This window comes from Acomys minous (genome assembly GCF_964271855.1).
Source record: "Acomys minous genome assembly, chromosome: 13".
Classification (NCBI taxonomy): Eukaryota; Metazoa; Chordata; class Mammalia; order Rodentia; family Muridae; genus Acomys; species Acomys minous.
Window position 1 is genome coordinate 71,398,090 of NC_140495.1, and position 19,406 is coordinate 71,417,495.

The 19,406-nt window shown below is 39.3% G+C and overlaps 1 pseudogene across 1 annotated transcript in view; it reads left to right on the forward strand.

Moving 5' to 3' along the window:
* The first annotated feature begins 2,291 nt into the window (after window positions 1–2,291).
* The window catches only part of LOC311581752 (large ribosomal subunit protein uL1-like), a 71,412-nt pseudogene continuing 54,297 nt past the window's right edge, over window positions 2,292–19,406 (forward strand). The window contains exons 1-2 of the transcript XR_014783546.1: window positions 2,292–2,369; window positions 5,808–18,411. The product of XR_014783546.1 is annotated as a large ribosomal subunit protein uL1-like (transcript). The remainder of the gene's footprint in view (window positions 2,370–5,807; window positions 18,412–19,406) is intronic.

Here is a 19,406-nt window from a genome sequence, read left to right on the forward strand (position 1 = left end):
GAGAAGTAATGCTCTGGTGGTTTTTCCAGGGAGAGAGGGGTAAGGAACGAGGGAGGGTAAGAAGAGACAGGCAGAGAGATGAGAGAGATTGACATTGGTCTACGTACCCAAGTACCCTCAAACTGCTGAGGTGCGGAACTCTTCTTCCTTAGCCTCCAGAGCAGCTGGGGCAACAGGTTCACAGTGCGGCACCTAACACCAAACTACTGTTTTGTTTTGTTTTGTTTTGTTTTGTTTTGTTTTGTTTTCTCTAGAATTCATAGGCAGAAGTTTAATTCGCATCTATTTTAAGAGAAAACGGACGGGTTCAAAAATCAGATTGAAAACCCACGAAGACCGAGGAAATGTTCAACGGCTGTGGGTGGCAACTTTTGACGGTGAAGTTGAGACTAATAACAACATGCTCTAGGCTGCTTTGCACTTGGCACGGGGTCTTAGAGAAAACCAAGTGCTTGATAACTATCTTGGCTGGATCTCACCCAGTGAGGCAGGCATATTGTTCTCTTGTTACCGTGTTAGTCATTAACCAGCACTTGGATCTTTTGACAACACTAAGTCCTGGGCATCGTCATCTCTCTGCAAGCTACTCACAGTGAGTTTCAGTTGTGGAATAGGGGGCCGGGTAAGAGAGTATACTTTTGGGGTTTGGTATTTATTCTTTCCCTCTCCCTCCCCAATCCTGTTCTTCCCTCTTCATTTGTTCACTTTACAGATCATCCTTTCAGAAATGACATTAGTCGTCAAAACAATTTATGTAAAGGAACAGGTCTCTTGTACAAATATTTTTAAATGCAGTTTATTGACAAAACACATACATTGAGCACGCCAGCTATTTGAAGCATGCGAATAGATAATCTTATTCTAAAATATGAAAACAGGTGTTACCGAGTACTTTTTTTCAACACCGTGTAGTCCATTTTCAGAAAGGAACTCAATAAAATTAGCTTCACAGGAACGATGAAAAACAAGTAACCCTATTTGTAGCAGTTTGAATAAGATGCCCCTATAAATTCCAGCGTTGGAATCCTTGCTCCCTAGTTAGTGATGTTGTTTGGGGGAGGCTCAAGAAGTCAGACCCTATTGAAGGAGGTCTTTCTTGGGAAGTTGGCATTAAGAACTGAAAAGTCGCTGCCCTTTTAGTTCCCTCTCTCTGCTTTCTGCTTGTGGTTCAAGATGTGTGTCCTCCCTTTCTGCTCCAGCAGCCACATCTGCCACCTGCTGCCTCCCAGCGCTGCCGTCATGGACTCTTGTCCCTCTGGAACTGCAAGTCCACATTAATCCTTTCTCCTATTAGTTGCCCTGGTCATGGTGTTTTATCAAAGCAAGCACACACGTTGGTTATGTAAAATAGGCAAATAGCTATGCAGCCTCTATTTATTGCAATTGGTGACCGCCATCTTTAACCAACGTTTACTCAAGCCATTTCTAGGTAATCGAAGAGAGCTGGCAAATACATCCTCTTTATAGTCTCTATTCAGGGATTCACCCAAGTTTCACTGAATATAGTTTATGCGATTTTAGAAATAAGGTTCATAACTTGACACTGCGATGCGCTTGTGATGCACGCACTCAGAAGGCCGAGGGAGGAGGGTACAGGGTTAAATCGGATTGAATTACACAGAAAGACCCTATCTCAAACAAACAAACAAACAAACAAACAAACAAACAAAAGAACCACAAGGTTTTTATTAAAAATTATGTATATCTTACACGCAATTTTCCCTTAGGATAAGAAAATCATTGCTATGCCACTGATGATCTGGGTTTTTTTTAAAATCAGGACAGAAACTAAGATGTCTGAAGAAACTGCGATCTGAGCGCCGTCTAGTTATGTATTTAGTTTTCTAATGTGAAAGGCCTTACTTAACTTTAAAATTTAATAATGCTAATTAATAATGCCACAACCTATGTGTGCAGCTTTCTTGCACGAGAGCAGTTGGGGTTGTGTGTGTGGGATAATTTTGTTGAACCCCAGAAAGAAGCATCACCTGCTTATAAAGAGGGCTGTCAGCTTCCCGACCTGCCCAAGCCCACTCCCTCTGCGACGCAGCCTTGGCCAGACTGGACTTGCTCAGGGCGGCAGGATCAGGTCCCACCTCTGGGCTCTGAGCGGTTCGCTCCTCGAGGATCAGGGCGGGTGTGTAGCCGGAGTCGCTTCCTATTGGCCATATTGCCGGGCGTCCCGACACCTGATTGGACAGCCCCGCCTCCCCGCGGGCTGAGCTCATTGGAGGACGCCAGCCGAGGGGGCGGAGCGTGCCTCACCCCGTTCCCTCCCCCTCCCGCCCCCTCCGGGTTCTTGAGCGAGCGCGCCGGGCGGCTGAGTGGGGCTGGGGCGCGGGAGCGGTGCTGCGCGGCGGGCTGCGGAGGTAGGGAGCGCGGCGAGCGGCGAGGGCGGCGGGGCCGCGGCTGGCGGCTCGTGGCCCGCGGGCGCCCCGGGCGGGAGGAGCTCGCTGCAGTCCTCGGCCGGCGGGGGGGGGGGAACAGAGCTGCCGGCGAACCGAGCCCTCCACGGTCCTGTCAGCTGCGGCCGCCACACACACAGACACACATACAGAGACACACACATACACACACACACACACTTGCACACACACGCACACATACGCACACACACATACGCACACACACACACACACAAAGAGCGCGGCGGCGGTGCGGGGAGGCTCGCCCGGGCCCGCAGCGCCCAGGCCGCGGAGACAATGCGGCGGGCCGGGGCCCCGCGATGTGCGAGCCGGGAAAAGTTTGCGTCTTCTCCTCGGGCTGGGCCGGGCCGGGCCGCGGCTTGGGGAGCCGGCTTCGGGACGGGGCCCGCGAGCTCGGGCGCCTGCGCGGCCGGAGGCGTGAAGAGAGCCTTTAATACTTTTTTTTTTTTTTTTTTTTTTTTTTTTTTTGGAGCGGGCGGGGAGAACAAATGTAAGTGCGGTCGGGTGAGAGGCGCTGGCGTGCCGCTGACGCGGGGACGGTATCCGTGGGAACCTTTCGGGGGGCGAAGGCTGCCCCGGGCCTGGCGGGGGCGGGGTGGAGAGGTTGGAAGGTCGCGGAGCTGCTCTGCCTGAGACTGGCTCTGCTTGACCTTGGACCAATGATTTAACCGCTTAGATGGCCTCGAGGGTGATCTAGGAGGCGACAGCCACTCCAAGAGTCTTGTAGCTTTGAAATGTTTCTCCGAAGGAGATCCGCCCCCCCCTCGCCCCCCAACCTCCTTACAGTGCGGGAGTTAGAAGTGGTAGGCCGGGATATATTTATATGCACCCGGGGGACTCATCCTTTAGCCGTACTCAGAAGTAACTTTTAAGTCGAATGGCTTAAAGACACCTATCCTTAAAGGTTATGTCGTGTGGGGGGGAAAAAGGCATCCATTACTTTATTTGCAATTCTTAAGACTGGTCTACCTTGCTTCGATTTTTAAAGTTCTAGGGCTGGGACAGAGCCAATCCTGAAGGTGAAGTGGCAGGTGGCCCCAGCAAACACTTCTCCACTCAATTTTGGAGAAGCCTGAAGTATTATATGCAAAGCACAGAGTAAACAGGGCGGGCTTGTGTTTATGGAGTTGGTTTCTGTATCACTGCTCCCTACTGAAAAGTTTTGTTGAAGGGTGAGGTGTGTGTGTGTGTGCTGTCTTTCGACAAAGAAGGAAAAGAAAACTTCATTTGTAATCCATTTGTAAATCTTAAAAGTAATGTAAATCTCCCTTGCGGGCGGGCACAGTAGAGATGCTAGTACATCTTGATCTAATTTTAATGAAGGATTGAAAATAGCCACTGTGTTCGTATCACTGATGCCAAGTCAGCTCACTTACATAATCTTCTTTGTTGAGATGTGTTGGTGCTATGTATAATTCTAAAGAATAACTAAAAGGTTTGTTCTGACATTGAACTATTGTCATTTCAGATTGATATGGAAAATAATGAAATCTTAACTTTTGGTTATCCTGATAACCTACATTTTTTTTTCCATGAAAAGTAAAATCAAACCTTTCTACCTTTCTCTTGTAAATACTACTGCATATATACTTTGTCAGCAGTGTGTAAGGAAGGTATTTGCTGTGTTCCTGATCAAATACCATGGTTTTCTCACGTTGTGAGAGTGCTTCTTAGATGTCAGGTGCTCCGCTGGCCGTTTTCTCTCCATGGCGCTTAGAAGCTTGTAAACAATACAGGCTTGTAAGTTATACATTCCACAACCATTTGCTCACTAAAATGCCCAGAACCCAGATTAAATAATTAAAAGTTCACATTGCCTATCCTTAAAGAAAGTTATCACTATTCTTTTTAAAAGAAGGGAGATGTCAAAGAAAGGATTTACAGAATAAGTAAGCTTAATTCTAGTATCTAGCTTGAAAGTTTATAGCTTAAAATAGAGATACATATTTAGAGACAAAGAAAACGGGTAGTGTTTCTAGGAGAATGATAACAATGTTGAGTTAATATAATGCATTTTATGACCTAGTTTTATTTGAACATGAGCCTTTGAAGAGGTGTGTTTCTTAAATAATCAGTAGCTGTTTGCATTGATTGGATGTCTAATTAAATGTCCTAATCATAAGCAGAATATTTTACTTGAGTGCTGCCTCATTTTTAAACTCATTTAGAAAATAACGTGAAAGCTTTCAGTTTATTTGTCTGAAGGAATATTTTCAAAATCAAGCAAATCCTCAGTGAGAAAAAAAATATCTTGGATCTTATACCAAATGTAAATTAAACACCAGAAATAGCATCTTGCCAAGGTCTTTCCTCTAGACAAGCACTGGGTGTAGGAAAGATCCCAAGTGGACTGCAGTGAGGCCTGCTCTGTGTAGTAATGGCAGCGTTAACATTTGGAAGCTGGGACACTTTGAGCTTTCTTTGTAGAATTTGTGTTCTTAGTCCACTTTCCTAGCTGTGCAGGTTTCAGAGTTGGGAACAGGGTCTGCTCTTTACAGACAGGTATCAAAACTCCCTTGTAAAACTTGTGAAGCTTCACGCTCCTGAGCATCTCCAAACTTAGAGAATCAGAATGTTTGTGAATGGATCCCAAATCTGTACTCAGGAGCTCCATTTAGTTTGAGACTGAATACACAAAACTGTAATAATTAGTGTTTTTACTCTTGCCAGTGTTATACTAGCTACTTTTTCTTTTAAGATAGCTTCCCAAATACTCAGTGCCTAATCGTTTACGCTATGACACCAGACATGGCCTCATCCCTCCGATTCGGTCTTTGTAGGTCAGCCAAGGTGAGGCCTGTAGAGTAGAACCAGAGTTTGCAGACACCTCTTTTCTGGTACACTTAAGAGGTTACCTAAATTTCAGGCTAAAGGTTGAGAATGCACTCAGGGGACAGCAGCTGGAGAGACTGGAACCAGAATGCTTCTATCCATTTAATGCTCTCGAACACTCACACTTGAACATTTAGGTAAAAACACTGATACTGTGGCAGGCAGATGTGTGGCTACATCCGTATACCCTGCCTTCTACTGTTACAGATTTTTGTTGACAAAGTTATATAAGGACTTCAGTAAGTTCTGTATTTAGATGTCCTCCAATTTTTGAAGATTGGTGTGTTTATTGAAAAATATAAAAAAGAAATTGAGGGAATAGGCTGAGTAGTCTGCCAGACCTGACTGTCCAGGTGGTGCCAGCTGTATCCCCAGCCCTGTGCTTTAGCTCCTTTACTACAAAGATAAGGATAATAGTACCTGCCTTCTAGGAGTTGTTTTGAAAATTATGCAAGATTACACATTAAAATACAATCTACCAATAAATGAGCACATTGTATATATTTAGGTATAATTTTTAACTGTAACTTTTCCAATTTTCCTTTTTAGCCCTGGAAAGTCACTGAAGAAGGAAAAGAGGAAGTACACACTGGATGAGCTAAGTAGATCTGAGCACAGTGGAAGGTCACAGTACTGAGAAGTAACTGTTGCGCGGAGGGCAAGAGGGCAGGAGAAAGATGTAGATTGCAGTGGCAGCAACTAACTTGAGTTTCGTGGTATAAGCTTTCTGGCTCAGGTGCTTTTTCTACCCTCATCCCCCTTTGCACCATCATATTTAGCGCTTAAATATATACTTTCTACACTCACTATGAGAAGCACTTATTACGTACGGAGTCTGCCTCAAATTTTGAATCCTGGCATTAGATTTTAGTGTCACTTATTCTCAACTTTTGGGCTTAAGGGTAGTAGCTGTTTTTCTTCTTATGGGCAGGTGGATGGAGTCTGGCTTTTAGAATATTGAAGGGAATAGGTTTCTGCCCATGATGCTGGGAATGGATGCAGAATTCTGCTTCAGTTTCGTTTTCTCATATAGGCATTTGCCACAAAGAACAGGGGTTCTAGCCAAAGAGGCTCCTACCTGGCGACTTATGACACTACTTGTGCTTAGTGTTGAGATACTTAAAGTATTTTCTCTAACAACAGTTCATTTGCTTCTTCTAACAGCCCATTAAAATGCGGTCAACGAAGTGAACAGATTATAGTCAAGCACCTCAAATCCTTTCTCCTCCTCTCTCTTCTCTCTTGCTTGTCAACAAAAGGAGTCTGTCCTGCTCTAAAAGCTCAGCTCTTCATAGGTTTAGGAGCAACCAACCATTGTTTTTAGCTCATTTGCAGTGTCTTGTGTTGATCCACCCAGAATCTAACCATTATTCATTTTCTAATCCTCCCCATATCCTAACATCTTAAAACACTCACCCTCCTTGAATTCATATGGTAGCCGTGACCTTTTGGCCAAATATAACCTAGTTATAAAATCTTAATGAAAGCATGTATATATGGTTTATTTGATAAAAGAAAGCACTGGAGTAAGTGAGTTTTAGAACTTACCACAGATTTGTGAAAGACAAGTCAGGCTGCACTACTTCCCTGACCCTTGAATGGAGAGGATCGGCCAGATGATCCAGAGTAAACATGTTCTCATTCTGAGGTTCTAGCACATTATGACCATGTATAGTTGGGATGGGATTGAGTATTCCTGGGTGCAAGTGTTGTTATGAGAACTGAGTGTCACAGGACCTGTTCTATCTCAGAGATTTATAAATATAAAATTGTTTACTTTAAAATTCCATATACATTTTCTGAAAAGCCTTTCAACCCAAAAAAACTAAAAAATAAAAAATAAAATAAAATAAAATTAGCTGAAGAACAAATTAAAAAAAGAAAGGAAGAAAGCTGATATCATCCTTGGGAATCATTTGTTATATGGTAAAGCAGTAGACTGTCATTCCTCACTGTTGATTGAGGGTGGGGAAAAGTTTGTGCTAGGATCCACCCCTTTGTAGATACTAAAATCTGTGACTGTTAAATCTTTTATGAGGAGTAGTTTGGCATACCACCATAACTGCCATACATCTTGTATATTCTAAAGCAGTCTTTAGGCTTACACCTGATATAATGTGATACCTTGTAAATAGTTGCTGTACTGTGTTGTTCAGGGAGTAGTGACAAGATACAATGTCTGCATATGCTTAACATGAGTGAAATTATTTATTTATTCGTTGCATTTATTTATGGAGACAAGGTCTTGTTTAGCCCAGGTTGGTTGGACTGGAACTTACTGTGCAGTCTATGGTGTCCTTAAATTTATAATTCTTATAGCTCAGCTTCCTAAATGCTGGCATTCTGAGGCATGTGACATGGAGCTTAACATATTTATATACACACACATACATTCATTCTTGATCCACAGAAACTAGAATGCATGTGAAAACCAATGGTAGTTTACATTTCATTTTTATTTACTAGTGCTGAGTAACTCCTGGCCGTGGATTCCTTTTTTAATCATTGCATAACTAAAAATCATAGATGGAAAACTCTAGGCTAGATACAAAGTGATGGTCCACTAATCTGGCTGGTGAGTATAGTAAGACTGCATCTGTATGTACATATATCACACGCACATTACTCCTAAACTAAGGATACCCTGAAATTGTGAGATGCTATTATACATTGACCAGACTTTATGGATATCTCTTTACTTTAAAGTGTGTTGACATTTAATTGACCTTTGAAGGTTCATTCTGTTAATCATACTCAAAGTGCTAAAGCTATGGTTGACTGCTCTGGAATTTTTACATTCAGTCGTGCTTAGCATATAAATTTTCTGGCATAATTGCTGCTTATTTAGAGAAAGTTTCCTTTCTTCTCTCTGAAAATGTGAGTTGTGCTTGTGTTGTTTTTAGAACTTTGCTTCAGGCTAGGTAATGATAGAGGTTTGACTTGAAGTCTCGTCCTGTCATTAGTTGTGTGGGGCATTGCTTTTTCATACACAGGTAATGGAACTCGCTGGCCTAAATGAAGAGTGCTTTTATTCATGCAAGAGCTAGAGCTCTTCAAGGCACCGTGTTAAATTTTAAACAAGTTTAACACTTAAAATTGTATGTCTCTCAAGAAACTTTTAAGAGCTTTTCAAGTCTATTATTGTGGATGAAACTATCAATGCAACAAGTATTTTTATTGAACAAGAATTCAAAAGAACTATTTTCATAGTAAACTGTATTCCATGAATTATCATGAATATAATTTTATTGTAACCACACAAAAGTCTAATCTATTTCTTTTTAAAATGCTTTTTATTGCTTTATCTAGAGTATATCTGCTGAAATGTTTTAAGATTTCTTGGACTTAAATGTATGAAAATGGTCTTTGGAATTATTTTTGATAGAGTTAGCTCAATTAAATTAAATTGAGTTTTGTTTCGTTTTTCCCTTTGGGTTAGTTCACTTGACATTCTCCATGTTAAAATGGTAACAATCTTTACATAGCTTAGACTCTCCTTGAAATCATGACCCTCTAGCCTCATTCTTCTGAGTACTGGTATTACAGGTATGCATTACCGTGCCTGGCTACAAAAAAAAAAATCCTTTTCAAATTTTAATTTTATGTGTGTGGACATTCTGCCTGCATATTTGTCTCTACCATATGTGTGCCTGGTGCCCCTGGAGACTGGAAGAGTATGTCAGATCCTCTGAGACTAGAGCTACAGACAGTTGTGAGTCTCCATGTAAGTAATAGGATTAGAACCTGGATCCCCTGGAAGATCATTACCATCTATCTCTTCAGCCCTTAAATTGGTATTTTTAATATTTTTTGAAATGATGACATTTTTAAAATTAAGATTGAAAAATTAACATGTACTTACCATTTTTGATGATCTTTGAGGCCCCATACATATTTTGAATGTTATTTTTTACCTCAAAACAGTTATTAAATAGGAAAATTGAAGTCTAAACTAGAATTTTTCACTTTCATGAGTTAATTTTAAACTTTGCAAATATTTATCTTCGTGTTTGAAATGCATTCTACTTTAAATTTTGATATCACATCATTTACTTATTTGTGCAGTTTGAATAAAGCAATCAGCTCCTTGCCACAGAGTTTGATCTTCTCTCATCAGTTCTCTATATTGTCTGAACTTTTCTGCTTTTCCCTGTCCTCCACTAGAGTTGTCTCTTTTATTTTATGATAGAACAACCTCCCAATGAAAGGCCATTTTCTCCTAGGCATTTAACTTCATATTATCCTTTTGGGGGCATAAGGGATATATAGTGAAAGATACTAAATACTATTATTTCAATAAAAGCTAAAGAATGTGACCACATACAGAATACTCAGGCCAAGGATTACACTTCAAACTTCCTGTTTGTATGCTGTGATTTCAGTGAATTTCTTCATCAGTAGTTAGCATCTTTTTTTGTTTTGTTTTGTTTTTTGTTTTTCAATACAGGTTAGTAGTTAGCATCTTAAAGCCAGAAATAGCTAAACATAATTTTAATATAAAGACTGGTTTTCTCAGAAAACTTTCTTAGTACATTTTAAAAAATACACAAGTCTATTGAGTGGGTGATAAATTAACAAAAATAGATGCTTAGCATTCTTTTATTGTTATCTTTTGTTATCATAAAGAATTTTCTGTCATTCAGATCTGAAGATGTTCACAGGTGGTTTATTTAACAAAATTTATGTGTTTTCACATACTAAATTCTAGACACAATACTTTATAAGTATTAGTTTACTAAATATTCTCCAAGTTAAAATGTAAGTGCCTTCATTTTACAAGTGAGAAGGTTATGGCGCAAGTATTTATGGTAGGGTGTTTTGCTGGGGAGGCAGTTGTGTAAGAAAAATAGGTAAGAATCTTGGGACTAAATAGCAACAAAGCTGTGCAGGATCTGGAGAAAGATGAGTCTGTTAAGGAAAGGCAGGAGACTGAGCTGGGCCCAGTATGAAGAGCAGCGTGCCCTCCTCCAGGGCTCTGGAAGCACGGGGCAGATGCTCTCAGGTTTCTGTTGAGGGTTCAGCCTGTCAGGTGGAGGAGGCTCCAGCTCTAGTGCTGCCGAGCCCTCATGTCTTCTCCCTCCTGGCATTTTCTGGCTGACTCAGGCAGCTTTGCCCCAGGAGGGTTTTTCTTCTTCCTCGGTTGGAAGCCTGGACTCTGTAAATAATAGTTTTTTTTTCCCCAGTTTTAATCTCAGGCCAGTTCATCCTGCCCTTGTCCTTTGTATATTTCCTTGAAAATAGTACTCAGTAGTATTTTATATATTGTATGAAACTTAGAGATTCATAATAAGTACCAGAATTAAAGGACAATCTTTTTTTGTTCTCCTGAATTCAGGAGAGAAAATGAGAGAGCAGTTAAAGTAGAAAAATAGGGAGAAAAGAAACATTGTGGAAATGAAGAGATAAATTGGGAGCGGGAGGATGATGGAAAATGAAGGGAGAGGATTGCTGATTTGCTTCACACCCACACCTCCTCCCCAGATTCACAGTAACAGGCAATGTCACTTTCTTTTGCCTGACATGCTGAGCAGGGAGTTGAGAGTCGTGGGAGTGGAAATTTTCTTCCTTTTGCATTTTGAGACTTGGGTGTGCTGTTTTAAAATGATACTGGTATCTAAGTAATGTTTGTTTATACTGCATATTTTCTGTGTAGCCTTTTGGATGGGGCTTATAATACAAACAATACTGTTGGAAGGACTGCAGGTACTTCATGGCTGTGTTTGTTTTACTAGTTAAAAAAACTGCTAGGGCCCTAAGACTTCTGAGCACATTTAGAAAACTCCAGAGGCCATTTTAAGAATAGGTCTAGTAAAAAGAAAGAAAGGAAATTAAGACTTGGTTCTTTAGAATGCTGACCAACATGAAAGTTTTTCTTCAGAAAGTATAAGTTAGGGTCTAGTGTGTGTGTGTGTGTGTGTGTGTGTGTGTATTTAAAACTTGTAAAAACTTACTTTAAAAAAACTTACTTTTATTTTTTGGTCTTCTTAATCATCTAGATAAAAGTATAGCATTTTTGTTCCACAGAATATAAGATTAAAGTTAGAAAGAATTTGGAGGGATTTTAGTCCTATTTTTAATTCCATTTTGGTCATTTAGAAAGATCCTTGATCAGATCATGAGTTTCAAAGTAGTTCTTCCTGATTTATGATTGTAATAGGACAGAATAATTGGAATTGTGATCATCTCACAAAATCTGAGATATACTGCCTGTCTTATTTTTAAACTTTCTGGTAACTCATTTTATGCCTCTTCCTCACTTTTTATCTTACTATCTGTATAAAAGGTAGATTACTCATTTACATTTTTGAAATAGTCTCTTTAAGTAGCAAAATATTGAGCTAACTGGTAAAACTGTTGGTTTGGAGGAAGTAATTAATTTTTAAGTGATTGTTCCCCAGGTAGAGACTATCTGAGAGATAAAGTGCATTAACCGCCCTTTTCCCAGTCATTACATGGTTCTTGCATTCTGTTTAAGCATCCATGGGCTCTAGGAAACAGAAAGGGGCAGGCAGATTTTCTTTCTTATTTTCCTTGTATCTAATTGTGCACTTGTCCATTCTTTCCTACTGTCATGGAAACTTTTCTCCTCCTCTGACACCATTCTCACTAGCCTCTCGATTGCCACTGTGCCCAGTTTTTCCTCACTAGACAGAGACAGAACCTGGACCTAGAAGCTTGTAGAAGGTCCCAAGCTTTCTTGGACTCTCCTCCCCGAAGCTTGAGCTTCACCTGTGCTGCTTGTTTATTGCTGCTGTTCCTGTGTCTGCTGTCGGCCTGGCCTGAGCTGTCTTTTAACCTCTGCTCTTGGTGCCTAACTTTACAAGTGAAATTTGAGCCAGTTATACTGGAAATGTCAGCCATCCCTAGTGGTTCAATTCACATTCTGCACAAATGTACTGCATGCCTGTTAACTGGTAACTATTATTTGAGCAGGAGTGATGTTTGTTTGTTTGTTTTGTCTTGCAGGTTTATAGTTATTTGATGAAAATCTAAAAAACTCTTACTTGAACCATGGAGCTTTCGGCAACCCAGAACACTTTAAGTAAAATATTAACTTGCTGTAAAACTCTCTTGAAAGTGTCTTAATTTTCAGGTTAAGTAGGATATTTCAGCTAAATTGCTCATTCTCTTACGAAATAATATAAAGTTGTGAAAGCTGATTTGAAGGTTGGATTCTAAATAAGACATTTATTTCCTGATTTTTATGTGCTTTGTTGTTATTTGCCTTCAGCATAAAGTATATGGTTCTCCTTTGCTTGCATCTCAAATTTCTTACCAGACAGTACTACAGACAAGTTCTTCTACAGAAAGCCTTATAAGTTAGCTTCTAACTGCTATGTCTTTAACTATATTTTCAAACAATTGTGTAATGTTTCTAATTTTTAAAAAAGGTCCTGTGCAAAGTGATGGTGAATGAACTGCTGACTCTTTGTATTAAGAGAAAAAAAATCACCAGTTAAAGGAAATCTGCTTTTATGATTTGTATATCTTTAATTTAAAAAAATCTTCCAACCTTCCTTTACTCAGTTCCTGTTGTATCTCATAAATTCAAAAAAAATAAGGAATTGGAATCTTAATGCTTTATAGCTGTGAGGATTTTGTAGAGAATTTTATTAACCCTCTTAATGAGAAAATTGACATCCAGTGTGGTCTAATGAAATCAGAGAGCTACTGGGTTTAAAAGCCCAAATAATATTTTCGTTGTCTGTTTCCATTAGTATATGCTATAATGTATAAGCTTCCATAACATGTTACTAATCAGAAAAAGGTAATAAGGGACATAACTAGTAGAGGCAGATGCTACTTGTCCCTTTACACATACCTTAGTCACTGACCAGGGAGTTCTGTGAGGAGCAGGTATTGCTGTTTCCTTTTGTAGAGAAAGTAGCTCAGTCTTGAAGTTGCAGATCTCCCCTTACCCCTAGGTGTCTGCCAGGTAACCCTATCTGGTCTTTCTGTTATTTAAGAATCACCATCACAGGACACAGGATGGGGAGCAACACCTTAATATTGTGATTTTGGCTATTTTTGTTCAGTTATAAACTCCCAAAAGATTCTGTATAGTTGTAAATAAGATGCATCTTAAGGATTCTCTTACTGATTTCTTCAAGATTCAGCCAGCAAATACCAAGCAGCCACTTTCTGCAGGGCACTTTTGGGTAATGGAGTAGGTAAATGCAGTAGGTAGAGTCAAGCACAGGCAGAGAGAGACTAAAGGTAATCCCTCCTTTCAAAGATTTGCCTTTGTATGGATGTGTGAAAGATACTAGTCCTTATATCTAAAATTGGTCAGCTCTTTCTAAATATCCATATTAGAGTTTATATTAAAGTAATGTACACCATATATAAAAATAGGGAAGTGAGTTTTTAAACATAGTAACATTTATATGACTTGGTTTTTTTCTTCACTTTCTTTTAACTTTTAATATTTAATAGCTTAATACTGCCAAGTTGTAGCTTTGAAAGCATAGTCATAATTGCTTTCATAATGAATCAGTTTGAAAGTATGACATTCTAGGTATTTTATGGCAATTTATTATTATTAAAGACTCTAAAATAACCTTGCCTTTATAAATGCTTTCTAAAGTTAAAAAAATGAGTTAAGTAGTAGATTGTTCTATAATATTTAACAGTACCAGATACATACATATATATATATATATATATTAGCAACTGTGAAAAATTGGCCTAAGTTAAAAGTAGATGTTTTTCAGTTAGTGATATTGGTAAACAGACATTGTTGTTGTTGTTATTTTGAAATAAGGTTTTACTCTTTGCTAACCTTGAACTCCTAGTCTCAAGTGATCCTTCTAAACTACAAGTATGGAGCAACCCCAATTCAAACAATTGTTTTGGGACAGTTCCCCTGTGTAGCCCTACCTGACCTAAAAAACACTGTGTGTGTGTGTGTGTGTGTGTGTGTGTGTGTGTGTGTGTGTGTGTGTGTATTATAAGCTAAGCTAGCCTCAGCTTCTGCCTCTTGAGCCCTCTGATTACAAGTGTGGTCCATCTTGCCTGTTAAATATTTTTGAAGGCAACATTTGGTTATAAAACTGTTCACTTCTGAGGCAATAAATTATCCTGGAGGAATAGTATTGACCATGCCATGTTTTTACTGGGTGGGAATTAACCTTTAGTTTTGTTTCTTTTTAAAAAGTATTTCAGTATTTGAGCTCATTTCAGCCATGCAATTGTTACAATAAAACTTAAATGTACCTGATGCTTCTTTAGAAGCATGCTGTGTTCCAGTAGAAGCAGGAAGGTTTTCTTGTGTTTTGGAAGGGATCTAATGGAGCACGAGTCCAGAGGGAAGAGCTGAGCCAGCAGCCTGTGGTCTGGGGGAGGTTGCCAGGGAACTGCTGACAGTGAGCTACAGAGAAGGAGCTGAAGTGGATAGAATGAAGTGGGAAAGTCCCCTATTAGCCTGAAGTTGGCAGGCCCTGACCTTCTGGAATCCCCCACCTTAGTGGGAGTACTGGGGAAAGTGAGATGAGAGCTACTGGCAAATCGGGGTGAAGGAAGATGAGTGATAAGCCCAAGGTCATGATGCTTCTGAGAATATCTGAAAACTTGGCCCAGAGAGCAAGCCAGTTTCATTTCATCATAAAGGGTGCTTTAAACTCTTAATTTTTTGGCTAACATTTTTGTTAATTTTATAATGAAAATATAATTATTATTGAGCTATTAATTGTCTCTTATTTTTCAAATGCATACCTTCTTATACTCCACAAATGGTACAGAACACCAAAATAGAGGAGTCACCATTGAGCCATGAGTGAGACTTTAGTGCTGCAAGCCTGGTGTCATCCTTCGTATTATGTTGATGATGTATATGTCTTGGGAGCTGTTTTATTATGCTATGACAGGTATAAGATGAAAGTGGCATAGTAGATACCCACAGCCATGCAATAAATACTTGGGTGAGGCTCAGTTGAACTGAGGTTATAGATATGTACAAGACCAAGCATGGGGATGCATGCTTATAATCCCAACATTTGGTAGCTGGAGGCCACAGTATCAAGAGTTCAAGGTCAGCCTCTGTTATATAGTTCAGGGGGCTAGATGCAGACCCCTACCCTAAAATTTAAAAAAAAAAAGTCTTAAAAATGAAAAAAAAAGTCTTAAAAATGAGTATATAAATTTTACCTTATTTTTTATTTATTTTACTGCCATTTTAATAAAGTGATAATTGAACAAGATAACTGTTTATTTCTAGACTAGAAGAGAATTAGTAAATTTCTAGGCTAGGAGAGCCTTAATAAATTTGAACTCTTTACTATCTAATATAATGGTTTTCTTCCTAGAATTTAAGTTTTCTAACAATTGTTTGCATGAGCAAACTCCATGGGAAGTGACTTCCAGTAAATTAGTAAAGCCTCTATTCATTTTTACATGCAGGGGCTAGCAGGTAGGTTTTCATTTGCATCACTTCCAGCAACAACAAAGAAAGTCAAGATTTATTGGTGTCATCACTTGCAGGAAATGTAATGATGACACAAACCTAAGACTAGCCTAAAGCTGTGAGGAACACCAGGCATAAAAAGAACTAGTCAGAGAAGGTGGAGATTGGTTTTGAAGTGTAGAATTCTGTACATACATTTAGTTATTCCCTGTTTTAAATGAGTTCAATGCATGCTTTCTACAAAAGGAGAAAGACCAGTTGCCATTTGTATTTTACTGGTGTGTCAAAACAAAAACGAGATAGAAGTGGAATGCCAATACATGCAGCTCCCTGGACCCTAGGGTTCCATGGGTCCCTAGAAGTCAGAAGGATGCAGAACCTGGCTCCCGGACCCTGTGCTGACAAGAAGCTTCCCATTCTTGGAATACCACTATAAACATGCAAACCTGAGGTTACATGGTCAGGAAAGAGAAAGGTAGGAGAGAGAAGCATCATTTTCTGGAGGGGCAGGGCACATTGTGATTTTTCATTTCCATGACTAGCTAAGAAAATGTTTTAAAGGAGTTTAGGACCAGTCTTAAAGTCTTCTCTGTTAGAATGAGTCAATTCTTCAAGTAGTTAAAATAGAAAGGATATGAGAAAGATAACCTTCAGAGACACCAGAGCTGTACTTTTGAGGTGGCTGACTTAGGGACCTTGACTCACAGGTCTGAAGCCATGGAATACTCATAGTTTTGAAGTTTGTTTTCTTCTGTGTTCAGGGGTCGTATCAGGGAGAATAGGGTCTGTTGCCCTGAATAAAATCAAATCCTTATTTACATGTTTTTTTGTTTGTTTGTTTGTTTGGTTGGTTGATTGTTTTCCTGAGACACGATTTCTCTGTGTAACAGCTATAGCTGCTCTGGACTTGCCTTGTAGATCAGGCTGGCCTCAAACTCACTGAGATCCACCTGCCACTGCCTTCCTGAGTGTTAGGATTAAAGGCATGTGCCACCACACTCAGCTATTAACATATTTTTGAAAACTAGATAGTGTTCACATTTTCCAGATAATGGCAAGACATTTTAGTCAGAAGCCAACTTAGTTCAGATATTTTAGGTCAGTGGTTCTTTGCTGATGAGGTATAGCAGAAGCCTTTGGTAGCTTTTTCAGGTATTCACACCTAGCAGCTCACCATCTTTTGAACAAGAATTGCAGAATCAAGGGGGCAAAATCAAATCCAGGTATGTGGGGTTAGAAGACACCAACTAGATAAATCTGTCTTTTCTCAGCCTTTTAACTTTGAGAATTATGGTTCCAAATGTAATATGTGCTGTTCAGCAACAAAGAGAAAATCATAAATCATTAAAACAACTGCATAACACAGAACTTCACCTAAAGTGGCAAAATTATCCAGCATCCATTTGAATAAATTGACTTTAGCTTTCATATGAATTTTTACTGTGCTTGTGTCTTGCTAAAACTCCCTATACATATAGGCTGTTAAGTACTAGACTGATACTTGCTAAATGCTCTTGCATTTTTGAGCTCTTGTATCTATGATCTTGTCTTTCATGTTTCAGTGTATGTGTGTGTGTGTGTGTGTGTGTGTGTGTGTGTGTGTGTGTGTTTATTCAGTGTTGAGCAAAAAGGCTGTAGTGCTGAAGTTTGTTTCTCTCACATAGAATTGTTATTGGAAGTTGTTTGCTTAGTATATACCAAGCAATTACCATTTATCATTTTTAATTTAAAGTTATTACTCAAAATTGGATTGGCTCTAGGGCAACTAGGAGATCCTTCATTTTGAGAAAAATTTTTGAGAGTGAAAATACTTTCTTTTTATAAATAGTCGCTGATAGAATATCCTTCAGGGGGCCAGTTCTGGTATTTATGTTTTAATTAAAGAGGACCCTGCCTCTCTATTTGTGGGCCACTTAAAAGAAGTGGGTGTCTTGGTGAGAAGTTCAGGAGGTTTGGTGGCTGTAGCTGAGTTTAAGATTGACTGAGCTCTGGGCGCAATGGTATATGAATGCCAAGTGCTAAGAATGTGTGGAATGTAGACTTGCCAGCACTGATAGAGTTTGCTTTGTTCCCTTGTGTGACTTGACCCATTGAGAAATTGTGGTTCCCTAGGAAGCTTTCATAGTTCAAAGTGTTTAGTTAATAAAGAGAATAGCCACAACATAATTCAGCTTGTTTTCACCTGCTGCCTCAAAGATTAACATAATGGAATAGAACTATCCTTTGCTTTGAAAAAGAAATTTATGGAGCTCATCACATTTGTTAGTTTCCACAAACATGAAGCTCCCTGTGGGGATTTTTGTATCATAAAATCCCAAAGTGTTGCCAACTTAATCTTGTGGTAGCTTCATCTAAATCCAAACCTCAAGGAAAGGCACACCCACTTTTCTGTATCAGCTTAATCTCTCACTAGACTCAGAAGGGTTTTGAATTACTTCAGGAAAAGTAGTCACTGATAGAGCTTAACCTTCCGTTTTCCTCATTTATTTTCATTAGAGAATGGGAGTGGAATTCAGAACATTCAGATGTGGAGTTAATGTGCGTCACTGCTGCCAGCCCCTGCTGCCAGCGATAGGTTCTGTTTTTTTCCAGTGGGAAACTCTGATCCACAGACTGATGCATGCCGCGCTGCACCTCCTTGCTCTTTTCTGCTTTTCTCCTGATTGTTGCTAACTCTTTGGAACATCAGCTGACTGAATTAAGGCTTCTGGAAGCAAAATTCACAACAAAGGTGATCTGTAAAAGCAGCTTGTAAGTCTTATGTTTCTGTCTGTTTATAACTTTCCCGTTCTTATTGATAGTTTCAAGTTTCCCTACTTCAGTGTTTAATGTTGAATGTGTAGTCTATTACTGTGTAGATAGTTAAGATTTTTCTTGGTTACTTTTGCTCAAAGAATTTTGATGAACTTTATGCATATTGTAGTCCTAGTAAGTCACCTCACCACTTGCCTGTTTGTTTCTTATGGCCAACGTTAATGGATGAAATCCATTTATACATGTTGTTTTAGTAAACGTGTTTGACACTTAGTAGATGAATAATAAATGCTCCTCAAGCGTCTACCTGTTTGGAATCACAGTCATTTTCTAAGGCATATCTATGTGAATGAGGCTTTACAGTTTACAGAATGTTGCTTGTACATTTCAGAAACACAATAGACTTCCCAGGTCAGTAAGACAGACCGCTGAAGAAGGCATATCTCTGCTGACAGTGAGCGGCTGTAAACATCCTCGACTGGAAGCTGTGAAGCCACAAACAGGCTTTCAGTCGGATGTTTGCAGCTGCCTACTGCCTCCAACTTCAAGGAACAATTATCTTGTTGGCTGAAACCAATACCTTGCTTTCTCTTTGATTTATTTTTACAAAGCTTGGGTGGGAAAGATAAATTAAACAACTTCTAATCCAAAGAAATGTTCTTCCTGTGCATGAAATATGCAATGTGTGTACTTAAAAAAAATGGTAACAATATTCTTAAGATAACTGAAAAAATGTATTATAGTATTCTTTAAAAAAAAACTATGCTAGGACAGTGCTTAAAAAAATCATTGTAAAAAGTGGGCTCTATTTTTATGTCAAATCTCAGAGTAGGCTTTTTTTAGGGCACTCACAAAAAATTAGGTAAGTACTTGAATTAAACTACCTATCCCTTCTTGATTTACTCTTTAAGTTAATGAAGTAGCAATATTTACCTTAGTAACATCTAAAACACTAATATTGCTTTAACTAATTCTGAAAAGTATATTTGGAT